Raw genomic sequence first — 27,602 nt, 5'->3', positions numbered from 1 at the left:
CTCACCCTGCCCATGCTCATAAACAGTGCTATAAAAGATAGAAGGTAGACCCTATGGCTCAATAGTTACCTTAATGTGTCATGTACCCCGTGATGGGGATAAAGAAACCAGCAGAAATAGAAACCACTTTGGAGTCCAGTATTGCTATAAACTACTAATATTTATTAGTAACTATGCAATACAGTAATATAAATGAAGATAAATCACACAGGTTAGCAATGATTTTATATATATGTGTAGGTGTGTGTGTGTATATATGTGTGTATGTGTGTGTGTGTGTGTGTATATATATCACACACACACACACACACACACACACACACGTAAATCAGTAAGTGTGGAAATATATGTATGAAAACCAAGCTTCTTTAAGTCTAGGGGTAAAAAGATACAGTCTTACGATGTTGAGTAAAGTTCAGTTCAGTTCGTGGTATTGAGTTGAGTAGTGATGGAGAGAGAGAGAGTTGAGTCTTCAGGTGAGCTGCTGCCGTCGACCTTCTCGTCGTCCTCCGAAATCCTTCACAAGTCACCGACTGTGACTAACCAGGGGGACCGGTTTTCCTGTGGTGAAGCTATCACCCAGGCGAAGGTGGACACATAGACGACAACCCACCAGTCAACCCGTTCTCCTTCACTGGAATAGCAATTTGGATTGATTCGCCCGATCGATCCTCCAAAACCCACTTTCTCTGCGGGCACAACAATGCTCATTCAGTGTCCAGATCCTGTGTCCTGAGGTCTGTATCAACTGACCTCCCATTTATTTCACCAGGCTGAGCATCACCTGTCATTCAAAGAGTCCCTCCCTCCTTTGTCTGTAAAGGAATACGAACAGACAACAAGTCCTTGAAAGTAACATCAACAACCTGCTGTCGGTCACCATAGCAACTTTTGAGCTGCTTGGTGCTGTCTCCAAACCCAACTCAGTAGAAATCCAAAGTTACTTCCAATGCCTTAAAGTGACAGTCCAACCGTTAATCTTCGTGTGTGTGTGTCTCTCTCTCTCTCTCTCTCTCTCTCTCTCTCTCTCTCTCTCTCTCTCTCCCCTCTCTCCCCTCTCTCCCCTCTCTCCCCTCTCTCCCCTCTCTCCCCTCTCTCCCCTCTCTCCCCTCTCTCCCCTCTCTCCCCTCTCTCCCCTCTCTCCCCTCTCTCCCCTCTCTCCCCTCTCTCCCCTCTCTCCCCTCTCTCCCCTCTCTCCCCTCTCTCCCCTCTCTCCCCTCTCTCTCTCCAAAAGCAACACATCAGTGGTAAATAACTCTTCTCTCTCTCTCTTCAAAAGCACAGTTAATAGGAGTACTCCAGGACCTCCTCACAAATGAACTATGTCCATTTGCCTGCATTTATTTCTAAGAGGAAGAAAGTTCTGATACTAAACATCCGCTGCTTTGTGGCTATATCCACTCATGGGGAAGGGTTGGGAGTAAACCTGAGGGGAAAAATATACGAACTGGAGTTTGAAAGGCAGACGTATGTTAGTTCAACGGTGACTGGCAACTCCTGCGACACAGCTGATGCCAAACTGTATTGGTCTGTGCTGTTCCTTTGGGTTCATCAGATGCATGGAGAGGGGAAGCTTCCTACATGGGCAACAGCCTTCTCTCTGTACTGCCCTGGCGTGTATGTAAGGCAGTGTCTGTCATTAAAGATCCCCACCCCCCAGGACATGCCCTCTTCACACTGTTACCATCAGGTAGGAGGTACAGAAGCCTGAAGACACACACACAATGATTCAAGAACTGCTTCTTCCCCTCTGTCATGTGATCAAAGTTGTCCAAAATAGCAACAGAACAAGGACTGACCAGAAATCAGAAACAGATCATAGCAAGAACTAGAGTCTAATCCACAAACTGTGTTGATTAAACTTTGACCAAAGCCCAGGACTCCAACACCGTCCTCCAGCAGCATTGAGTGAGCGGGAGAGACAGTATCGTGTGTAGTTTTGAGGGAGAGAGAGTATCATGTACAGTTTTGAGGGAAAGAGTATTGTGCATAGTTTTGAGTGAGAGAGTATCACATACACTTTTGAGCGAGAGGGAGTATCGCGTACACTTTTGAGCGAGAGGGAGTATTGCGCACAGTTTTGAGCGCGAGGGAGTATCGTGCACAGTCTTGCTCTCCCTGTTATAGGCAAGCCATTGACAAGCTAAAGAGGATGCAGAAATAACTTATGAGGATTATGTTTGGACTAGAGGGCCTGAGTTATTGGGAGAGGTTGGTCACTTGGAAAGTTTCTTCCTTAGAACATGGGAGAATGAGGGGTGACCTTGTTGAAGTTTATTAATCTTGTGGGCTTGTGAGTAAACTGGATGGTCATAGTTTTTTCCCTAGGGTTGGAGATTCAAACTCTAGAGGATATATAAACAAGGGAGATTTAAGATAACCCGCGAGGTAACATCTTTACACAGTGGGTAGTGATTAAGATGGTGTTGGTGAAACAAGGCAACAACTTTCTGCTAACAAACAAAACTATATATTATTCCATTAATCACACTGTCTTGATATAACCACTGCAAGCAATAGCCTGTAGCTTCCCTTTTGGAGTTTAGTTTTTGAACTGCCTGTAAGGCATTTTTGTAATGTGAACTGAAGTTTTGAAGGTGCAGGATGGTTGCTGTGTGGCATGTCAGAATCAGAATCAGGTTTATTATCACTGGCATGTGACGTGAAATTTGTTAACTTAACAGCAGCAGTTCAATACAATACATAATCTAGCAGAGAAAAAATAATAAACAATAATAAATCAATTAGTATATGTATATTGAATAGATTAAAAAACTGCAAAAATACTGTGTATTTAAAAAAAGTGAGGAGTCCAAAGGTTCAATATATATTTAGGAATCGGGTGGCAGAGGGGAAGAAGCTGTTCTTGAATCGCTGAGTGTGTGTCTTCAGGCTTCTGTATCTCCCACCTGATGGTAACAGTGAGAAAAGGACATGCCCTGGGTGCTGGAGGTCTTTAATAATGGACGCTGCATTTCTGAGATACAGCTCTCTAAAGATGTCCTGGGTACTTTGTAGGCTGGTACCCAAGATGGAGCTGACTAGACTTACAGCCCTGTGCAGCTTCTCTCGGTCCTGTGCGGTAGCCCCTCCATAGCAGACGGTGATGCAGCCTGTCAGAATGCTGTCCGCGGTACACCTGTACGGGGTGGATTGAGGTGACGGGGCCTGGGCCTGAGAATGGGGACTGAACCAGTGTTTGACCGTTGCTGGAGCAGGCTCGGCGATTCAGTGCAGCAGAAATGAGATGAGGCAAGCGGGGTTGAGGTGGCGGGGCCCAGGCCTGAGAGTGCGGAAGGACCCGAAGTTTGACTGATTTAAGCATCAGAGGAAATTGGAAAGGTTGGGTATGGGTTGAATTGAGGTGGCAGGACCCAGGTTCGAGTGTGTATTGAATTGAATTGACTTTATTTCTTACATCCTTCACATACATGAGTAAAAATCTTTACGTTATGTCTCTGAATGTGCAATTATAGTAATTTGTAGTAAATAGCGTGTACAGTAAGATGTACAACAGAACAGTCAATATAACATTGAAATACAGTTGTATCAGCATGAATTAATGAGTCTCATGGCCTGGTGGAAGAAGCCATCCTAGAGCCTGTTAGTCCTGGCTTTTATGCTGTGGTACCATTTCCCAGATGGTAGCAGCTGGAACAGTTTGTGGTTGGGGTGGCTCGGGTCCCCAATGATCCTTTGGGCCCTTTTTACACACCTGTCTTTGTAAATGTTCTGCAAAGTGGGAAGTTTACATCACAGATGCGCTGGGTTGTCCGCACCACTCTCTGCAGAGTCCTGCGATTAAGGTAAGTTCAGTTCCCGTACCAGGCAGTGAGAATACTCTCAATTGTGCCCCTGTAGAAAGACCTTACGATTTGGGGACACATGCTGAACACCTCTAACCGCCTGAGGTGAAAGAGGCGCTGTGGTGTTGGGCCCAGGTGCAAGAGTGAGGGGCTACCAAAGATTTGGCCAATTTGAGCACCAGACCAGGATAGAAAGGTCAGGGTGTCAGAGCTGGATGCGAGGGTCAGACCGGTGTTCAGCTGACTGCTGCATGAGGCTATCATGTCTCTGTGAGGCTGTGTCCTGCAACGAACAGGCTCCTGGATTGGCTGCAGTGTTGAGTGGCTTTCTGGCTGTGGACTCACTTTCATGAACTTCAGCTCTCAATGTTAGTGACTTGCTTTATTTGTTGGCACAGTTTTGTTCTGCTCACTGAGTGTTTGACAGTCTTTTTAATTGGTTCTATTGGGTTTCCTTGTTTTGTGGCTGCCAGGAAGAAGACAAATCTCAAGGTTGCATTATTGTATGCATACTCTGATAATAAGTGTACTTTTGAACTTTGAATATGCTGCCAGAGGACGTGGTTAAGGCAGCTACATTTACAGTATTGATGAGGTATTTGGATAGGTACTAGGGAATTCCTTTAGTTTTAGTTCCACAGGAAGATTGTTGGAGATGAGCTGTAATAATGGTAGAGAAGATTGTTGGAATGATGGCACAGCCTTGCTTAACCTAGCAAGAGTATCAGCTATTGTATTTAAGCACATAATGCCTATTGATCGTTACATAAAATTCCAGATAAGATATTCACTACTTTCAGAGAACAAACTTATTCTCATTTTAGTCTCAAAATGAGTCCGAGACTATTTCTGCTCTACTTTAAGTTCTCCCATGAGAAAAACATTTCCTTACGATGCCTTGTCAAATCCCCTCAGAATTTGATATTTCCATAGACTAGCTCTCATTTCCCTAATTTCTATGGGACTTTGGTTAGAATTACTCAATCTCCTCTTCAACTATGGAAAAAAACTAATACTGTATATTGCAGATGCTGATAATTTTAAATAACAACGAAAGCAGGTCAGTTATCTGTGGTGAAAAACAAAGGTGAAGTCTCGCAAGGTGCACCTTCCTTTAATTGAAGAGACCAGATGTGATGCCGTCTCACCAATAGTCTGTACAATCGTAGCAAGACCTAGTACTCCTCCTCACTTCCAGTAAAAGCCAGTGCTGTATTTGCCTTCCTAAATACTCGATGCACATAGCATAACCACAATTTCACTTAATGCCAAGCTTTTTGGGCAAGCTACGTTGGCGCTGGGATTTGCAGTGATAGTTGTGGGCTGCTCCCTGTGCATCCCAGGGTTCGTATATAATCAGTGACTTATTGTCTTTTGTCAGCAGAATGGCAGTATTCCTTTAACCTGCTCTGTCTCCTGCTAGAAAACGCCCTCAGGCTTTTTATGAATCCATATCCATCGCAAGACTGTTGGAAACTGACAAATAAAATTCATGTGATCCTTGCTGACTTATGCTATCAATTTTCTAGGCATATTCCTCTGGTTTTAGGTTGCATGATTTCCCTTACTTCCCTTGCATTATGCAGTGCACAGCAAGAAGAAATGCATCAGGATTTAGTGCATACCTGTGGGGAGTACAGGTCATGCTCTGGGCAGCTCCAGTTGACGTTTAGCTTGTTGACAAGTCACTAAGTAACATGTGCTGTCTTCTTCACAGGGCTGCAAAAGCACTTACTGCCCTGGCTTGTATGTCGACTTGTGTATCACGTCAACAGTTAGGACTTGATATCCATTGTCAACCCCGACCAATGGGGGGGCCTCATTTCTTGTTGATATGTGAGAAGTTCTATGTGCGGTGCAGAGAAAAAAGAGAAATTGGTATTTGCTAAAGGGGTAATCAAATTACCTTCTATTATTTAAATTTTGAATTTTGCATATTGAATTTAGTACTGTAATGAAATAGCTTTCCCCAGTGTCTGTGCAGGTATATTTAACGCACCGGATCCCCAGTGTATAGAGATCCAACTATGTTTACATTGCCAGGATAACATTTATCTCTTTCCTTGGTACTTTTTTTTTACATTTTTTTCAGCTATTAGGTGATAACCACACATATGAAATACTTTTATTGAAAGGTTATACTGAGCTTGACAGGTTTTCGTGTACTCCTAATTCATTGTTTCAAAATCAGCAATAAACCAGACAATTCAAAATGTTTACAATTTAATATTCTTTTGAACCAATTAAAAACATAGAAACTTTGAAAATCTACAGCACAATACAGGCCCTTTGGCCCACGAAGCTGTGCCGAACATGTCCCTACCTTAGAATTACCTAGGGTTACCCATTGCGCCTCTATTTTTCTGAGCTCCATAAAGCCTAGGTTTCCTTGTATATTAATTTACTAATAGCATATTTTCAGTCATGCGCACTCCCTGTGGACATAGCCTTAAAAATCCTTTTCATCATCGCTTTTCTTATTCTTAATTTCCCAGTTGACCAGATTAGACCATAAGACCATAAAAAAAAAGACCATAAAACCTAACAGCAAAATTAAGCCATTCAGCTCAACTAGTCTGCTCCACCTTTCCATCGAGGCTGATTAATTACCCCTCTCAACCCAATTCTCCTGCCTTCTCCCCATAACCTTTGATGCCCTGACTAATCAAGAGCCTCCACCTTAAATATGCCCAATGACCTGGCCTCCACAGCTGTCTGTGGCAAAGAATTCCACAGATTCACGACTCTCTGGCTAAAGAAATTTCTCCTCATCTCCAATCTAAATGGACATCCCTTTATTCTGAAGATGTGCTCTCTGGTCCTTCACTTCCTCCACTACAGAAAATATCTTCTTCTCATCCATTCTCTCTAGGGCTTTCAGATTATCTAATTCTCAGCATTACCATGCTTTCTTAATTAAGAATGTGTGAAGGTTTTATGAATGTCTTTTCTGGACAATAATTTGCTGCATGGCATTCAGTATATTGAGAGTAAAAGGTAATATAAAAAAGTCGAGAGATGTGGTAAATAGATGTGCCCGAGAAGTCTGATAAAATGGCAAGTACTTGACAATTATAGATTGAATATGTCTTTGTTTTAACCACTCATGAGAGTTCTTTAAGAATTGCTGTTGGAGAAACGCTAACAAACATCAGACATTGATGATGTTGGTATCAATTCTCAACATTGATAAGGACAGAACTTAACTTATAAGAACACAAGAAATGGGAGCAGGAATAGGCCATCTGGCCCATTGAGCCTGCTCTGCCATTGATAAGGTCATGGCTGATCTGGCCATGGACTCATCTCCACCTACCTGCCTTTTCCCATAACTCTTAATTCCACTACTATGCAAAATTCTATCCAAACTTGTCTCAGGTAGCTGCCACTGCTTCATTGGGCAGAGAATTCCACAGATTCACCACTCTCTGGGAAAAGCAGTTCCTCCTCATCTGGTCCTAAATCTACTCCCCTGAATCTTGAGGCTATGTCCTCTAGTTCTTAGATTTATTATGTTCATTTAATTTATGCACTTTGAGGTCAAAAAGTCACAGGAGGCTGTGGAGGCCAGGTTCTTTCTCTATGTTAATACAGAGGTTGAAAGATTTCTGATTGGTCAGGGCATGAAGAGATACGGAGAGAAGGCAAGAGATTGGGGCCTAGAGGGCAAAATGGATCAGCCATGATGAAATGGCGGAGCAGACTTGATGGGCCTAATAGCCTATTTCTGCTCCTATATCTTATAATATTATGGTCTAATATTATTGGTCTCAGATTCTGCCCCAGTGTTTCTCCTTATGACATGACCTTTAAGTTTCAAGGCCTATGCTCGGACAATTAGTTTTGATTCATTTGTTTTGTGCAATAAATTTCAAAATTATCTTTTCTTTCTTTATTAATCTTTTTATTGTATTTCAAAATTATAATTGTCATATTCTGCAGGTTGTCCTCCATAAAGTAATTTCTAAATTCCCAACACAAAATGTTGCATAAAGGACACTGGTTTTAATTTTAAGTTAATTTTCACTTCCCTTACTCAAGGGCAGTGAACATTTTAAATTTCATGGTCAATAGTTGTCTAAGATCCTTACATAATAAACTAAATATGCATCAGTGCACCCTTCAAAAATGCTTGATGCTTCCTGGTGATCTGTGAGATTATAGCAGACTGGGCATTCAATGTCTTGTACAAAGGACTAGAGCCTAAGCATTCCATCCATTTGTACCCACAACTTCAGTTTACTTCTCTCCTATTTCATTTGGCTGTCTGCTTTCTCATTTAGGAGTCTGCTAGAAATAATCTATAATAACTCAGCCAACACAATGTTCTATTTCTGTCTGTTCATGACTTTGGCTTCCCTCTTCCCCTGCCCCCAAGCAGCTCTTGTGCTGTTATCATGATTTTAAAAAAACACTTTATTAGAAGCTTTAAATATTAAGTCATAATTCCTAATTTGTACTCTGCTATAATATTGGGACTCTGGTCAAATATCTGAGGAAGATGTTGCATTTTGTTTGTCCTCACTCTTTATGTAGAAAGCTGCTGCTAAACTGATCCTGAACAGAAATATCTGGATATTGCATTTTTACCAAAGCTTGGCTATTTGGGCTGCAGAAATTCTTGTCATAGTTTCATCAATTACAGTTAAAATCTAGTGCTCGTGCGTCTAAAGGCAAGGATTGTTTTCATTCTTCGCATTTTTCCACACTGTAGAAACAATTACTGTTCTGCAAAAGATTTTAAGAGGATTCTAAAAGCTATCTTCAGTAGTTCCAAAATATTTTAAATACATTTTTTGGCAAAATTATTCATTAATCTGTTAAAAAAAAATCAGAAAAATTGATGAGTAATGACAGCAAATTTCAGGTGGTAAATGTTAATTAAATTAAACTTTGTCAATCACCAGAAACCTCTATTTGATTGTGCTTTTCTAGAAAATGCAAATACTTTAAAGCAGTATTTTGGCTAGTTGTAACTGATGTGTGGCTGTTTGTTAAATAAGATCATGCATCATTTTTTAATAAATGTTGACAAGCTACGAGTCTCTGAAGGAGAGTGTGTCCACATCTGAACACATCAGACACAGATTGACATATGATTTGTCCAACACCATGAACAAAGGGCTTGAGAATCGATATTACTATGCATTTATCTCTGCAGAAAAACAACGTACTCCAGTTTGCATGATTAAGTGGGCATGTCGTATTCTTGAACTTCCTTACTAATAAACCTAAATGTAGCCTTAACCTTTGTGTTTCTGCAGAGGTAAAAAGGAAAATTTGTCCATAGCTTGTTCCAATGTCTCTGGAGCACTGACCATGTGGAACACATTTTTTTTGCTGTTTATGGTCTGCTCCATTTTCTAATGGGCATTTATATTATAAACCTTTTGTCTCTCTGAACTTGTACATAAACGCCGAACAAATACAAACATTGTTGTCATCGTTATGTGCCTTGTTGTATGATGTGGACAATCATGATCTCATGACCAGGATTATCCTTGGGAACTTTTTCCACAGAAGTGGTTTGCCATTGCCTTCTGGGCAGTATCTTTACAAAGTAGGTGATCCCAGCCATTATCAATACTCTTCAGTGCCTGGTGTCAGTGTTTGCATAACCAGGATTTGTAATACACACCAGCTGCTCAAATGACCATCCACCACCATCTCCCGTGGCATCATGTGACCCTGATTGGCGGTGGTGGGGAAGCAGGGAGCTAAGCAGGTGCTACACCTCGCGCAAGGGTGACCTGCAGGCTAGTGGAGTAATGGAGTGCCTTACACCACCTTCGGTAGAGACACATCTCCACCCCATCACCCACATAACAAACATATAAGAATTGTGGAGGCTTATATTTATGAAATTTGCCTTGCAAGGAAATATACATTGTCTTTTCAACAACGTTTAAAGCATTCTTAACAATGTTAACCAAAACTGTGTGATTTAAAAATTGCTGAAAATACATTCCAGATCAGTCAGTATATAAAATAAAGGTTCTATAGTTTGATGGAACTCTATCAGATTGCAGTTCCAATTATTGTGTGCTCTCCGTGAGCAACTCAGAGACCAGCAGAAGCAAGGAACTTGATTTAAATTTGGTGTTTTATGCATTATGAACATAAAAATGTGTGACAAATGGCTGACTGCTGTCAGATTTGAATAAGGCTAATGGGCAGGTATCAGAATCCTTCCTTCGTCATAAATGTACTGTAAGTTTAAGACAGAAGCCACTCTTGGCAGATCCAAAATCAGAATCAGGTTTATTATCACTGGCATGGGACGTGAAATTTGCTAACTTAGCAGCAGCAGTTCAATACAATACATAATCTAGCAGAGAGAGAAAAAAATAATAATAAATAAACAAGTAAATCAATTACGTATATTGAATAGATTAAAAAACATGCAAAAACAGAAAAACTATATATTTTAAAAAAAGTGAGGTAGTGTCCAAAGATTCAAAGTCCAGTTAGGAACCGAATGACAGAGGGGAAGAAGCTGTCCTGATGGTAACAGTGAGAAAAGGGCATGCCCTGGTGCTGGAGGTCCTTAATAATGGACGCTGCCTTTCTGAGACACCGCTCCCTGAAGATGTCCTCGATACTTTGTAGGCTAGTACCTTAAATGGAGCTGACTAGATTTACAACCCTTTGTGGCTTCTTTCGGTCCCCCCCCCCTCCCCCCCATACCAGACAGTGATGCAGCCTGTCAGAATGCTCTCCACGGTACAACTATAGAAGTTTTTGAGTGTATTTGTTGGCATCCCAAATCTCTTCAACCTCCTAATGAAGTATCTCACTCCTGTACACCCTCTCGTCACCACCTGAGATTCTACCAACAATAGTTGTATCGTCCGCAAATTTATAGATGGTATTTGATCTATGCCTAGCCACACAGTCATGGGTATGCAGAGAGTAGAGCAGTGGGCTAAGCACACACCCCTGAGGTATGCCAGTGTTGATCGTCAGCAAGGAGGATATGTTATCACCAATCCGCACAAATTGTGATCTTCTGGTTAGGAAGTTGAGGATCCAATTGCAGAGGGAGGTACAGAGGCCTAGGTTCTGCAACCTCTCAATCAGGATTGTGGGAATGATGGTATTAAATGCTGAGCTATAGTCGATGAACAGCATCCTGATGTAGGTGTTTGTGTTGTCCAGTTGGTCTAAAGCCGTTTGGAGAGCCATTGAGATTGTGTCTGCCATTGACCTATCATTGACCAAGTTACAATGGTGTCAGAAATCTTAATTCTCCAAAGTATTTTGCCTCTAATATCTGGTCCGTTCACACTTCATGTATTAGCTATTGATGGGTGCTCTGAGTTATCTAGTACGTTCATAACATCTTGATACTGCATTCGTCTACTGTTTCCCTTATCCATATAACACACATTTCCTGGCTCAGAGTTTCAATATACTTTTCCAAGGTGTAAATGTGGATTCTTGATTACTCAATCTCTTTCAATGTGACCTACTATGTCTCCTATACATTTTGCCAGTTATTCCTGAGCACTTCATAATCTTGTCATTGCTGATGATACTGAGCCAATATTACATAATTACAATATTTACAAGTTATAGCTTCACTTCAACTTCATTTCAATGATTCAGGGTCTGTATAAATGCTGTGGTTGGTTCTGTAAACTAATCGATTGTGATTTTTGTTGACATAGCTGTATCCTGTTTTATATTTAAGTTATGATTTTCTTGTCAGTGTTGCTTATCTGATACTATATGCCCGTGAAGCTGCTGCAAGAACGATTTTCATTATACCTGTGCACACATGTACATCTGACAATAAAGTCTTCGACTGTGACTTTGGTTATTTTAATTGCCAGTTTTTGCATGTAATATCAGTAGTTGTCTTGGGGCTCTGCATTAAGACCATAAGACATAAGTAAAGAATTAGGTTATTTGGCCTATCAAGTCTTCTCCACCATTCCATCATGGCTGATATATTATTCCTCTCAACTCCATTCTCCAGCCTTCTCCTGATTAATCAAGAACCTACCAGCCTCTGCCTTAAGTACACCCAATGGCATCATCTACATGGCCACATGTGGCAATGAATTCCAAAGATTCACCACCCTCTGACTAAAGAATTTTTTCCTCTTCTGTGTTTAAAATAGACATCCCTTAATTCTGAGTGTGTGTCCTCTGGTCCTAGACTCCCATGCTATGGGAAACATCCTCTCCACATCCTCTTTATCCAGTCCTTTCAATATTCGACAGATTGCAGTGAGATCCTCCTTAATCTTCTAGACTCCAGTGAATAGAGGCCCAGAGCTATCAAACACTCCTTATGATAACCTTTTCAGTCCTGGGATTATTTTCATGTATCTCCTCTGGACCCTCTCCAATGCCAGTATATCTTTTTTTTGATGTGCTGGCATTGGAGTTGAAATCGATTGATATCAATAGAGAATTACGATAGATGAAAAATAAAAACCTGCAGATACTAGAAATCTGAAATAAACACTCAATAGGTCTAACAGTACCCATAGAAAGAAAACTAGAGTTAAAGTATCAAGTAGAAAATCTTTCATCAGAACTTGGAAATGAGGGGTTTAAGTTGTAGAAGGAGTGGGGGATGGATGGATAGATGGAAGGAGACTGTGGAATGTTCCTGTTGGGTTGGCAGTTGGATTGCTCTAGGAATAAGCAGTGGGGGTGATTCAGCTGTTGGAACTGAGAAAGCGCAATTAGAAAATGTGAACACAAGGGAATGGAAAAGCTCCAAAGTGCAGAGTGGTAGGAAATACTCGGCAGGTCAGGCTGCACTAATGGAGAGGGGAAAACTGAGCCAATACAAAGCTGACTTACTGTTAAACCAGTGTGATATGGACAGACAAACAAGGTACAGATGTCAGAGAAATGAGTTGTTATCCTCAGACTTGTGTTAGTGCTACTGGAACAGTGCGGGGGTGGGGGGGGGGTAACAGAGACAGTACAGAGTGTGAGGGGAGCAGAGTTTGGGATGGAGAACAGGAGATCAGGGTTATCTTTGAGGTGTTTGACAAAGCAGTGTATTTAGTTTCTCCAGTTTAGCAGAAGCCATGTTATGGGTACCAAATATAGTACACTACTCTGTACAAGTGAGTTTATTGCTTCATCTGGAAGCACTGTTTTAATTGCTAAGAACTAAGGAGATAAAAGGATGGTAATTACATCTCCTTTGGGAGTGTTCTATAAGGAGAATTGCTGGTGAAGGTGGAAGAGTGAATGGGTAAAGTTGTCACAAAGGGAAGATTCTATTGGGAATACTGAAAAAGGAGAACAATGGAGGATGGCAAAATATAGGCTTCAGTGCTGAAACTCTTTTCCCTATTTTCTGTCACTGTTCTGTGAGTTAATGAAAATACATGTATGAGCAAATACGTATCCAATAAATAACCCCCCCCCAACCATCTATTCCCCACGCTGATGTTTTACTTCTTCTCACCTGCCTGTTACTTCCCCCGGGACCCTCCTCCTTCCCTTTCTCCTAGTGTCTAATCTCCTCTCCGATCGGATTCCTCCTTCTCCAGCCCTTACTTTTCCCACTCACCTGGCTTCACCAATCACCTTCCAGCTAGCCTCCTTCCTCCCCCGCCCCCCCCCACCACACACACCTTTTTATTCTGCTACCTTTCCCCTCCTTCACCTGAAGAAGGATCTCAACCTGAAACATCAACTATTTACTCTTATCCACAGGTGCTGAGTTCCTCCATCACTTTGTGTGTGTTACTCTGGATTTCCAGCATCTGCAGAATCTCTTGTGTTTAACACTAACCACAAGAAATAGCTCATTTGCATAAGAATTTCTTGTAATGAGTAGTTTAAATTATTTTGTGTCTGTCTTAATCCTTCCAGATCCAGATTGGACCTAATACAATCAGCAGTCTGTCCTGAGTTACCTGACGTTCAATACTTCATAAAGTGTCTACAACTATTCTTGTAGCTGGGATACCGAGGGCCTGCTTGGCGTTCTGTAATCCCTTGTATTAAAACATGAATGTGAGCAATGGGTGATGATAGGATTGTTTCAGTGGTGATGCATCCTTGTGATAAATGATCTTCCCTTACTCTTTGTTTAGATTCAAACACAGAAAGAACAATTGGGTGATACAAGCTTGAGTTGGGAAAGAAATTAAAACCTGTTGAAGGAGGTAAAAAGGGATTTGCGGAATGCAGATGTGATGTTTGTTTATTTTGAGGATCTCGGCAGTGCCAGCAGGTCCAGATTTTTTTCCCATCTCTGAATAGTTGCCTATTTCCCATTCTTTAACAAGGCATCAATATTTCTACTAATATCGAACCAGTACCGCAAAGAACATTGATACAGAGGCTGGAAGGAACATGATCATTACCTTTGTTGAAGAAAAGTACACATTGTCAAGATTCAAATTCTGCAAAGTTTAATGCAGCTTTCAAGTGAGGAAAACTACAAAAATGTTTCCATTTTAAGAGATAGTGGCTGCAGTAATATACTTGAAAAATTTTCTGAAAAGTAACAGAAATATTAGAATAACTTAGAAATTTGCTTTAGTCACAGTATTATAAAATTGGAAATAGACGTTACTCAGAATGAAATGTACTAATGCCCATTTCTGGGTGTTTCTGGCCGCTCCAGAATTTGTACCGATCATTCCTGGCACGTGTTATTTGACACTCTTGACAGTTTCTGCACCAGTAATTATCCCAGAAATGACATTGCTCATGCGTGAATAATTTTGGAGCATTACTGTGGAGACTGTACTGTTGTCTTGCAGAAATCAATTGATCAGTATATGGACAACCAGGTTTTGGTAACAGAACACTCACTCTGAAGGTATTCCAGTTTCCATGTCTTAAACTCTTCAAACCGATTCAGCCCGAATATTCTCCTTTATTTACTGACCCTTCAATCACTAAAAGCCACACTCACTTCACAATAAAAAAAATCTGATTATTTTAAGCATCTGAGCAAAGAATTCATCCTAGACCCCCACCAGAGGAATGGAAACATTGAAAACATACAGCACAATACAGGACCTTCGACCCAGAAAGCTGTGCCAAACATGTCCTTACCTGAGAAATTACCTAGGGTTACCCATAGCCCCCTATTTTTCTGAGCTCCATGTACCTGTCCAGGAGTCTCTTAAAAGACCCTATCGTATCTGTCTCTACCACTGTTGCCAGCAGCCCATTCCACGCACTCACCACTCTCTGCTTAAAAAAAATCAAACAAACAAACAACATCTTGCCCCTGACATCTCCTCTGTACCTACTTCCAAGCACCTTAAAACTGTGCCCTCTGGTGTTAGCCATTTCAGTCCTGGGAAAAAGTCTCTGACTATCCACATGATCAATGCCTCTCATAACCTTATACATCTCTATCAAGTCACCTCTCATCCTCTGTCACTGCAAGGAGAAAAGGCCAAGTTCACTCAACCTATTCTCATAAGACATGCTCCCCAATCCAGGCAACATCCTTGTAAATCTCCCCTGCACCCTTTCTATGGTTTCCCCATCCTTCTTATATTGAGGCGACCAGAACTGAGCACAGTACTCCAAGTGGGGTCTGTCCAGCGTCCTATGTAGCTGCATCATTGCCTCCCGTGATTGATGAAGGCCAATGCACCGTATGCCTTCTTAACCACAAAATCAACCTGCGCAGCTGTTTTGAGCGTCCTATGGTCTCGGACCCCAAGATCTCTCTGATCCTCCACACTGCCAAGAGTCTTACCATTAATACTATAATGTGTCATCATATTTGACCTACCGAAATGAACCACCTCACACTTATCTGGGTTGAACTCCATCTCAGCCCAGTTTTGTATCCTGTGAATGTCCTGCTGTAACGTCTGATAGCCCTCCACACTATCCCCAACACCTCCAACCTTTGTGTCATCAGCAATTTTACAAACCCTACTAATTTAATAGGTTTCCACTCCTCACCCTAACTGTTCATTTGACATCTGTCTGCATTGCCCTGCCTTGCTCCGTCCTGGGTCTGATCCATTTTACAAACTGCTGGTCCTTTTACGTTTCGTAATCCAAAATGCAACTCTTCCCATTTGGCTGGCGGTAATTCTGAACTCCTGGGTCAGCACCACAGGGCCCTTTCTGTGCATCTAGGAGCTTGAACTTAAGCCAATACTGAAACTTTCACGAGGAACCCCAGATTTGAGGCAAGCATCGTTACTTTGTGCAGTGACACCTCTAGCACACCAGATAACTGATTTTAGCAAAAACCTTCTGTATGGCGTTGTAACAGCTAAAATGTTTTGGCTATGTTCCACTTCCTTTCGCCGTGAGACTAATATTTAGTTCCTGGAGAGTAAGAAAACCTGATTATGGTGACCTTTCCTTGGCGTTCCTTGAAAGAGTGTTCATTAATCAGCCTGTCTCAAGCTCTACAGGAAGTGAGTTTGGGTTGTGTTAGTCCAGATGCAATAGAGCGTTGGCCCACAGAGCAAATCTGCTTTTAATCTCTCCTATTTCCTATATTTTCCCCGGACACAAAAGCAAGCATTTTAGCTCAACAGGTCTATGGCCACTCATAGTGCAATCCCTTCACCCTGTTTCTATCTCCCTCTCCTCCCCACCTCCCCCCACCCCTGATTCCCTACCACCCGTCTACACCTGGGGAAGGTTATAGTAATTACCTAACCTACCAGTCATCTTGCTTTTTAGACGTCGGTGAAGACTAAGCACCCTGGACAGACCCAAGGCTGGATAGAATTTGTAAATCCCACACCCGGGAGCTCAGGTCTGAGTCTAGTTTGTGTAGATTCTGCACCATGTGACACCCTTTAATACTAAACGGACATTCTCAGCAAAATGTTCAAAAGCTGGCTTTGCTGAGATATGGAAGATTAAGTGTGGAATACAAAAGGCGACCGTCCCCACTGCCGTAACTCAGTGTACTGGATTAGTGTCTCTCAGCAGAAGAAAATGTTTTGAATGATTTTATTTTATTTAGTGACACTGCGCAGAGTAGGCCCTTTTCGCCCTTCAAACTACGCTGCCCCAGCAACCCCTGACAACCCCGATTTAACCCTCATCTCATCACGAGACAATTTACAATGACAATTAACCTACCCATGCCTCTTGACTGTGGAAGAAAGCTGCAGCACCCACAAAAAACCCACGCATTCCACGGGGAGGAGGTACAGAGACTTCTTACAGAAGTATGGCACAATTGAACTCTGAACTCTGGAATGCCCTGAACTGTGATCGCAGCAAGCTAAGTGCTACGTTACCATGGCAACTATATTGTCACAACTAAAATGTTTTGACTGGGCTCCAATTCTTTATTTTCTGTGAGACTATTATTTAATTCCTAGAGAGTCAGAAAACTTCATTATGGTGAACTTCCCATGGGGTTCTTTGTGGTTGTAAATAAGATTAATATTATTGGATTGCCTTATGTAGGTAAATGAATACTTCGGAACTGTATAAGTGTTTGATGTTAATGGCAATATGTAAGTATGTATGTGTGACCTTGAGATTCATTTTCTTGTGGGCATTTACAAGAAAAATAATGAAAAACAATAGAATATATGAAAAACCATTCATAAAGAGAAGATGAAGTATGCAGATAAAAAAAACAATACTGAGAACGTAAGTTGTACAGAGTCTGTGGGTGGTAGAATCAGTTCCCAGTTCTGCTCCCTGAAGTTCTCCATGCTGGTTCAGGAGTCTGCTGATTGAGGGTAATATCTGATCCTAAATTTGGTGGTGGTGTCAGTACTTCCTGTCTGATTTTAGTGGCATGAAGAGAGCATGGCCTTGGATGGTGGGTGTCTTCGTTGATATTTTCTGTTTTCATGTGCCAATGCTCTATGTAAATGTACATACTTAGTGGTGGGAAGGGCTTTCCCTCTGAAGGACTGGGCTTTATCCATCATTTTCTGTAGACTCTTCCATTCCTGGCCATGTTAGGATACCTCCACTGTGAATCTGTAGAAGTTGGTCAAAGTTCTTGCTGACATGCTGAATCTACGCAAACTCTAGAGACATAGTTGTATCATTGTTGTGATGGCACTGATGTGATAATCCCAGGACAGGTCCTCTGATAAGATAGTTACTGACTCTCTTCACATTCAATCCCCTGATGAGGACTGGCTCGTGGACCTCCATCTTCTTCCTCTGGTAGTCGATAATCAGCTTCTCTGCTGATCTTGAGTGAGTTTGTTGCGCACTATTCAACCAGATTTCCATTCTCTCTTCTATATATTTATTCCTTTACACCTTCCGATGGATGATCTTCAGGATGATCTTCTCCAGATTATAATTTCAGTAAATCTGTGATGACCACAATCCAATCATTTGGAAATCCTGACAGCTCAACAATGGGCTCACTAAAGGACATCTTCGGTATCAACTTAGCTGGATCATGATTTTTGAACACCCCCTCCACTTCCAAGTCTGAAGTTTCTGCTCTCACATCCTCCTCATTCCTGTGCTCCTTGAGCACTGACTGGCACTCTGTTTCATTCACACTCACTGGGACTCTAGTTCCCACGCGCTCTTCCCACTCACTGCATGGCAGGTTCCAACGTTCCACAGCCACCTGCAGGCGCCCTCGTTCCCAAAATCTCATTCCATTGACTGCCCTCTCTTTAACCCTAATGGGTTCAATGAAGAGCTGCTGTGTAACATCTTCTAAAAATGTAAATTCAAACTGTACTGGAGTATTACAATACATCATCTGAGAGACTGGAAAATCCTCGAGTCCAGCACCACCAAAGTCCTGGGCATGTCAAATTAATTCAGTTTTCCTGTAATTGACATGCAGAAATTATGAAAACAGAATGTTATATTCATGGGTTAAATTACATAGATTGAGAGCAAAAGTAAGCAACGGTTTTCCAGACTTTTCCAATTATATAAAGATGTTCAAAATATGGGAAAAAGAGGGACAACTTTTTTGACCACTCTCTTCTCATGCTCCTGAAACAGGCAAGTTTTTAAAATTTATTTGTGTTCATATAATAACTATATCTAAATAGTAAAGCTTTGTAAGAAAGTTACATAATATTGCTTCAGGTTATAGCTGCTCAGAAAGTATCTGAAATTTCCAAGTACAAATAAGTAAATAAAATTTGAAATGTGAGAAATTCTGCAGATGCTGGAAATGGAAGGTTATGGGCTGAGTGCAGGTTGGTGGGACTAGGTGAGAGTAAGCATTCGGCACAGACTAGAAGGGCCAAGATGGTCTGTTTCCGTGCTGTAATTGTTATATGGTTATATATGGTTAGATGCTGGAAATCCAGAGCAACACAAATAAAATGCTGGAGGAACTCAGCAGGTTAGGCAGTATCTATGGAAATGAGTAAACACAAGAGATTCTGCAGATAGGAGGAAATCTGCAGATGCTGGAAATTCAAACAACACACAAAATGCTGGTGGAATGCAGCAGGCCAGGCAGCATCTATAGGAAGAAGTACAGTTGACGTTTCGGGGCAAGACCCTTTGTCAGGACTTACAGAAGGAAGAGATAGTAAGAGATTTGAAAGTGGGAGGGGGAGGAGGAGATCCAAAATGATAGGAGAAGACAGGAGGGGGAGGGATGGAGCTAAAAGCTGGAAAGTTGATTGGCAAAAGGGATACAAGTCTGGAAAAGGGAGAGTATCATGGGATGGGAGGCCTATGGAGAAAGAAAGGGGGAGGGGAGCCCAGAGGAAGATGAAGAAAAGGCAAGGAGTTATAGTGAGAGGGACAGAGGGAGAAAAAAAAGAAGAAATAAATAAATAAATAAATAAATAAGGGATGGAGTAAGATGGGAAGGAGGGGCGTTAACGGAAATTAGAAAATTCAATGTTCATGCCATCAGGTTGGTTGCTACCCAGACAGAAAATAAGGTGTTGTTCCTTCAACCTGAGTGTGGCTTCATCTTGACAGTAGAGGAGGCTGTGGATGGACATATCAGAATGGGAATGGGATGTGGAATTAAAATGTGTGGCCACTGGGAGATCCTGCTTTCTCTGGCGGACAGAGCGTAGGTGTTCAGCGAAACAGTCTCCCAATCTGCGTCAGGTCTCACCAATATATCGAAGGCCACACCAGACGCAGTATATCAGCCCAGCCGACTCACAGGTGAAGTATTGTCTCACCTGGAAGGACTGTCTGGGGCCCTGAGTGGTGATGAGGGAGGAAGTGTAAGGGCATGTGTAGCACTTGTTCCGCTTACAAGGATAAGTGCCGGGAGGCAGATTGGTGGGTAGGGATGGGGAGGACGAATGGACAAGGGAGTCGTGTAGGGAGCGATCCCTGCGGACAGCAGAGTGGGGGGGAGGGAAAGATGTGCTTGGTGGTGGGATCCCATTGGAGGTGGCAGAAGTTACGGAGAATTATGTGTTGGACCCGGAGGCTGGTGGGGTAGTTGGTGAGGACAAGGGGAACCCTATCCCTAGTGGGGTGGTGGGAGGATGGGGTGACAGCAGATGTGCGTGAAATGGGAGAGATGAGTTTGAGAGCAGAGTTGATGGTGGAGGAAGGGAAGCCCCTTTCTTTTATATAAAAAAAAGGAGGACATCTCCTTCGTCCTGGAATGAAAGGCCTCATCCTGAGAGCAGATGCGGCGGAGGCAGAGGAATTGCGAGAAGGGGATGGCATTTTTGCAAGAGACAGGGTGAGAAGAGGAATAGTCCAGGTAGCTGTGAGAGTCCCTAGGCTTATAGTAGACATCAGTAGAAAAGCTCTCTCCAGAGATAGACTGAAAGATCAGGAAAGGGGAGGGAGGTGTCAGAAGTGGACCAGGTAAATTTGAGGGCAGGGTGAAAGTTGGAGGGAAAGTTAATGAAGTCAACGAGCTCAGCATGTGTGCAGGAAGCAGCACCAATACAATTGTCGAAGTAGCGAAGGAAAAGATTTTGCAGATGCTGGAAATCCAGAGCAACACAGACAAAATGCTGGAGGAACTCAGCAGGTCAGGCAGTATCTGTGGAAATAAATAAATTGTCGATGTTCTGGGCCGAGACCTTCCTTCAGGCTGGAAAGTAAGGGGAAGATGCCAGAATAAAAAGGTGGGGGAAGGGGAAGGTGGTCAGCTAAAAGCTGATAGGCGAAGCCAGGTGGGTGGGAAAGGTCAAGGGTTGGAGAGGAAGGACTCTGATAGGAGAGGAGAGGACCCAGGTGGAAGTGATAGGCAGGTGAAAAAAGGTAAGAGGCCAGAGTGGGGAATAGAAGAAGAGGGGAGAGGGAAGGAATATTAAATTAGAAAGCCTTTCAGTCTGTTGATGCTTTAAAGATCTTTATATTTTCTTTCATGAAATTATTGTACATATTTTAAAACATAATTTCGTTGTCTATAATGGTTACTGACCAGTACAGTGGAGATTTATGTTAAAGCAATGTCTGATTAAAACCATTTCTCTTTCTGTGTCTTGCTTCCTTAAATTCATGTAGGGTTCATCGCTTGAATTTTGTTTTACTTTGAGTCATATTCTGAATCCCATGGAACACATTTTGGTTTCCTGATTTGATTATATGTTAATTTTATTTTTATCATTTGTATCACCATTAGCAAAATGGCATTTATAGGAGATTATTTACCAGAAACGAAGGAGGGTCCTCCTTCCTCCTCATATGAGTAACTTTCCTGTTTTAGACAGGGCTCTGGGTTTGAGCGACTAGTTAGTTGGCAGTGGATTAAAGAAAGATTCTGTCTCCATCATGATGTAGGTCATATGTTTGCAAATGTGTGGCAAGAAAGAAAACTCCTTTCCACTAAAAGTGCAAAATACCATATGCTATAAAGCTGGAAGCAATCTGTCATACAAGAATGAAGGGGGAAGCTTATCCCTTACGTTCTGCATTGGACTGAAATTTATGAGTAATGAAGGCTCCGTATGGGCTAATTCAGAGTTGCACAGTACGAGACCAGTCTCATGCACTTTTTTTTTCTCGGTTTAAAAAAAAAAGCAGGTCAGTTCTTGTGCAGCTTTTGTAAGAAGTCACTTGTACCAGTCAGTGAAGGAGACTTTTCTGACAATGTCTCAGAACCTACATAAAAAGACAGTTTCACTGATCTTCCTCACAGAAGAGCATGAGTTTAGGCCGAAGCTGAGGGAGTCCATTTGCAGGTAGTAAGAAATTTCTAGTGGAGACTTCAATGGTTACATTTGTGAGAGAAACGCATTCTAAATAGGGGAAATGAAATGTTTTTCTTTGACTTTTCTATGATTACTAAATGCTTTGTATTTCTGTATTGAAAAGCTGTCAGCATCCACAGAGTTTATACTCAATATTTGGAAGACGTTTTTCTTTATTAAATTAAGAGTTCTCAGATTGTTGCTTTAGTAAAATTGAACTAGAGTTCGCATGTATAGATTGTATTTATACTTGCAGAAGTGCGTAAATACTGTTGTTTACTAATGTGAAGGAAGCATTGAAATACAGTGCCAGGAAAAATGTGATGCATGTAGTTTCCTTAATTAATGGGACAAATTGAATTTTATTATTGGTTTAACAGCAGTTTGTCTGAAAAGACATGTTTGTCCTGCATGCTTATGATTTTTAATTTGAACTTCCGGCTTCTGTGGGGAGCCATGCATTTTATGTCAGACATGTTTCAATTCACTTCTGACTTATGTTTTTTACCAGGTTACATGCCGTTACACAAAACACGTTGTAACAATGTGCGAAAATCATATGTGTTTATCTTTCCCATTCTGTTCAATAGCTTCAAAATAGTTATCATGTTTACTTCCTGTTTCCACAGTAACTGAATGAAGGCAGCTTGCAGATGTATAATGAAGTGTGGTGGTAGTTTGCAATCTGAAGTTATATTCCCAAAAATTACACTCAAGTTGTGATTGGGTACTGAAAGTCATTCATTTCACAACTCTTACAGATCGTTTTAAAGATGTAAATATCTTGTAACAAACATGATTTTAATTGAAGAATCAAGCTCCCAATTATTCAGTTTCTACCTAAGTGCGTTTTCATATTCTGATTTTTCTTGAGAGTTCTGATTACCTTGGCAATGTTTGGATAAATTGACAGTTGCATTGGTCTGTGAACAATGCCCACATGCATGCAGTGGCACCTTATTAGGTACCTCCTGTACTAATATCCACAGAATGGCCAATCACTGGATGCTTTTCATTTTTCACACCATTATCTGTAAACTTTAGAATCTGTTGTGCGTGAAAATCCTAGGAGATCCGCAGTTTCTGAGAATCAGATTTATTTTCCCCAGTGTATATGGTGAAATTTGTTAACTTTTCATTGGGGTGGTTTGAATTACCACCCTGTCTTGCACCAACAATCATTCCATGGTCAAAGTCTCTTAGGTCACATTACTTCCCCATTCTGATGCTTGGTCTGAATGGCAATTCAAAGGTTCGAAGGGCCAGTTTAATGTTGGAGAAATGTATACAAAATACATCCTGAAATGCTTTTACTTTGCAAACATCCACGAAAAAGAATGACAGTTAAACGCAAGAACCCCAAATCTGCCCCCCAGCTCCCTTCCCTCCCGCGCTTAAGTGGCAGCGAGCAACAATCTCCCCCCACCCACTGACAAAATAAAGCAAGCATTGGTACCGCCACTGAGCACTCAAGTGTGAGCAAAGCAATAGCAAAGAAACAGACTTGCAGCTACCCCAAAGACTTCGCGTTTCACCCAACATTCGACATACCACAGGTTCTCTCTCTCCCAAATAAGGGAGAAGGCAGTGTCTCCATTTTCTCAGTGAGCGGGGAGACATAACAAACAACTCGCTGGTTTATGATGTTAAAAGTTCGTTACATCGCTTTTTCCGAGCTCTGTTCCCAAAGATTGCAAAGATCCTGGGTCTTTGGGCACACAGCAGTAGATTTTCCAACTCCCCCGGCGACACACGGGTCTCCTGCCATGAAACCGACCCTCGATCCGTCCACCTCCAGAGCCCCGAGATCTTAGGCTTCCAAATCCGAGCCGGACTCTCAAGCTGACCCCTTGCCGTGCCGATCAATGGTCGGTCCTGAAACCCTGAGAACGGGTCCCATTCCCGCAAAGAACCGTAGTCAGCGTGTAACTCCAGGTCAGGGACTTCAAAAGAACCCCGAAAGGGAAAAAATAAAAATACTAAAGATGGAAATAGAGCTGTTTCTGAAGATGCAAGCAAAGGAGCGGCCATTTAGTGCCAGCTTAACTTCGCTGTGCCTTCTCCTGACCAGTGATGCTGCCACACTACTGGTTGATTAGATATTTGCATGAATGAGCTGGTGCGTCGAATATAGTGGTCCCTGAGTGCATGGTCGTTATTCAGAAGAAAGCACGGGATAGCAATTAGGAGCAGGATTTTATTCTTATCCTTATATCTTCTAACTTAATGCATCTATTGGGACCAACTGTCATCAATTTGAGATCAACCAAAACCACACAGTTTAGCCATAAATTTCTGCTAGTTCTCTTAAAACAGATGCAGAAGCTTTTGAGCTTCGAATAAGTGCCTGAATTAGTGCATTCTTCAGGTCACATAATTACCGTTTTCAGACCTGATCAAGGACATATTCTTAACAACAGATATTATGATGCATAAAGTTAATTAAAGCCGAGCAGGGTCATTGCAAAGTTTTGGCAGGATAATACTGTTCCTCGAAAGCTTGGTGGATGTGTATGAGTTCAATTTGAGATGTTGGCATATAAGTTAGAACTCATCAGTGGCTGTAGGGCAGCCTTCCACAAGTTGTTAAGCCAAGGCTGCCAGACAGTGAGAATTCAATATATATGATTACCCAGATAATCTAAGAGATGGAACAGAGAAGAGTTAAATTTTAGCCTTTGCTCTGCCATGCCATTATTTATTTATTTACTGAACTACAGCACAGAATAGCCCCTCCTGGACTTTGAGCTGCACTGTTCAGCAATTCCCGATTTAATCCTAGCCTAATCGCAGAGCAATTTACAATGACCAATTAACCTACCAACCAGTATGTCTTTGGACTGTGGAAGGAAACCACGTTTTCATGGGGAGACCGTACAAACTCTTTAGAGACAGTAGCGAGAATTGAAACTGGATGGCTTGTACTGCAAAATATTGTGCTAACCACTACGCTACTGTGTCACTCAATTATATTTTGTGGAGATCACGGAGGAAATAAGTTTGACAGCTGGAAAGAGATAGAAATGGCTGGGGTATCTGGGGACAATAAGAAGAGCTTACTGAGGATGATTGAATAATGGGGGTTGTTATTGAAGATGGTTTATGGATGAGTGTTGGTGGAAGTACAATTCAGAGAAAGGACATGGGGAGAGTTTGAGATGCATGATATTGGAGATTTTTGATGAGAGGATCAGAAGTAGACGATGAGAGGCAAGAGCATAGTTAGCGGGATAATTGGGATGCCAATGAATGTTGGCAAAAAAAGTGGGTCAATGTCATGAGCTTAATCACTAATAAAAGGAAATTATATCGGCTGTCTGGAAGAAATGAGAAACTGTTAGTCATGTCAGCAGGTGTTGCATACATTGCCTATGCCTGGCAGTCTGTGTGCAGGATGTATATCACAGTCCCAGAGGCTCCCCAGCTACTTAACAGAGTGTTTCTTGCCAAAAAATCTTGGTTTAGTCCTAGAAATTCTTTGCACTGCACATTAGAATTTCTTGGTTATTGTTCTTAACTCTTAATCTTGTTGATCCAGTAAAGTTGAAAGCAATAATTTGCAAGTTTAATTATTTATCTCTTTTAAAAGCGGAATCTTTTTTTGGCAAGTTTTTCTTAACTTTCCCTTTTCTCTCTGTATGCCATTAGCATACCAGTCAACTGCTGAATCTTACAAATCTCCATTTGTGTTGGCTATGTATTATTTTTAATTTTGCCTAACTTTCCACATTGATCCAACATCTATTTTACTGATCTACATTTCATTCATTGGGTTAACGGGTCGTGGCTGCTGCTTCCATCCAGTCAACACCTGGTTACCAGTTCCCCTAACTAGTATTTACTGATGACCTCATTGGCTGTTTTTTGTTTTGGGGTTTTTAATATGATTATCAGGATTCACTTGACCAGTTCACACAAAGAAACTGAGTCACTCAAGTCATCTGAGCTTTATTTAAACAGCCACCTCCTTGTCAGCCATCATTAATAACTCTGGCAGGCTTCTTTCAGGAGCTGTTGAGGGCCAAGTATGGTCAAAGAATAAGACATAGGCACCCAGAGAAATGCACAAACCACTTGTGTGCAGATGGCAGTTTTCTCCCCCAGTTTGTCTGAAGAACAGAGTTTAGTAGCCTCAAACCTAAGCTTATCTATTGACTTGTGAGCAAACATGCTCTCTCAGTGATACTTTTTTAAACATTTGGTGGTCTATATTTTCAATGGCCCTGTTACTGATGGATGTTTTGGTTTGGACACTAATATCCTCCACAGATCTCAGCCAGAAAGCATCAGCTGGGACAAATATTTGGAAAAAAAATCCAGTAAGAAGAAATGCAATATGAATTTTTCAGTGCTCCTTATCCAAATTCTGAATATGATGTTTAACCTACTTTAAGTTGAAAGCTTAAGTTCGAAATAAAAGGAAATTGATTGGAAATTTTGCTTAAAAATTTAAAGTTATGCAAATTAACTATTCCAGAAAATGCTAAGAGATTAGAGAACGTTTTGTTCTTAGAGTTATGTAGAAATGCAGCAATTTCCTCAGATTTACAGTAATGTGCAAAACTCTCGGGCATGTGTATATAGCTGGGGTGCCTGAGACTCTGACATGGTACTCTAGTACTCTTACATCTTGCTCTGTACTGCTGCCACAAAAACACTAATTTCATGACATACGTGAGTGGTGTTAAACCTGATTCTGACATGGGTCTCTGTTGTGGACTGAGAGTGGGAAGGGTGCAGGGAAAGGGAAATCTTATTTGGGGAAAAAGGGAAGGGAGCAGGAAGCACGAGAGACATTCTGTAATGATCAATAAAGCAATTATTTGGACTCAAATGACTTTGCTTTGTGTCTTAGGGCAGGATGTGTCTGCACTTGTGCCACCCCGACACCACCTCCCCACAAACTCCGGCACTCCTCCTTTGCCACTTCTCCCTCCTCTTTCATAAGTATCTATTTTGAAGCATGCCATGTAGTAACTCAATGTAATGATGTTGATTGAAGCTGACAGTTCCTGGGACAAAGTGATTCAGCAGCCGCATTCACAGAATGAATCAATTAAGTAAGGATATGAACTACCGGGCCATTATTTTACATTTTGCAAGTGTACACTTCAATATATGGTGAAACAGAGCTGTATCGACAGACAATGCCATTGGAGTTTTCCATCCTTTAATAATATACCAGCTCTTTGGTGAGCTTAATCGATGACTACTTTATCAATATTTCAGAACTGTTATATCTTATATGATGTAGGCTGGGTCTTTTCAGATCAGCAATAATTATTGAACAAAGAATTCTGAGCATACCGTATTTTGAGTTTTTCCAATTAGATTTAAACTTGCCATTTTGGCTATTTTACAGAAATGAAATACTTTGTCATATTTTGTGTTTTATTGTTCTCAAGTTTCATGGACTGTATATTCCACTACATGTGAGAAATAGTTTTCAGGCAGCACATAAAGTCTTGATGTTGATGTAGAGAGAGTGGAGTGGCTGCCCCATAGCACGGGGCTCAAGTCATCTCAGAGTCATGGAAAAGGACAGCTCAGAAACAGGCTCTTTGGCCCATCTAGTCCATGCTGAACCATTTAAACTGCCTACGCTCATTGACCTGCTCCTGGACCAGAGATAGCCCTTCATACCCCTACCATCCATGTACCCATCCAAACTTCTCTTAAACATTGAGATTGAGCTCGCATGCACTACTTGTGTGGCAGCGCATTCCACACTCTCATG

The 27,602-nt window shown here is 41.6% G+C and overlaps 1 protein-coding gene across 5 annotated transcripts in view; it reads left to right on the top strand.

Moving 5' to 3' along the window:
• Positions 1 to 27,602, top strand: part of nckap5l (NCK-associated protein 5-like) — a 607,033-nt gene that overhangs the window by 120,797 nt on the left and 458,634 nt on the right. The window lies entirely within an intron of this gene.

The sequence above is a fragment of the Mobula birostris genome, chromosome 6 (assembly GCF_030028105.1).
Source record: "Mobula birostris isolate sMobBir1 chromosome 6, sMobBir1.hap1, whole genome shotgun sequence".
NCBI classification, from domain to species: domain Eukaryota; kingdom Metazoa; phylum Chordata; class Chondrichthyes; order Myliobatiformes; family Myliobatidae; genus Mobula; species Mobula birostris.
The sequence above is the reverse complement of the archived record's forward strand: the minus strand, read 5'-3'. Positions and strand labels throughout refer to the sequence as shown.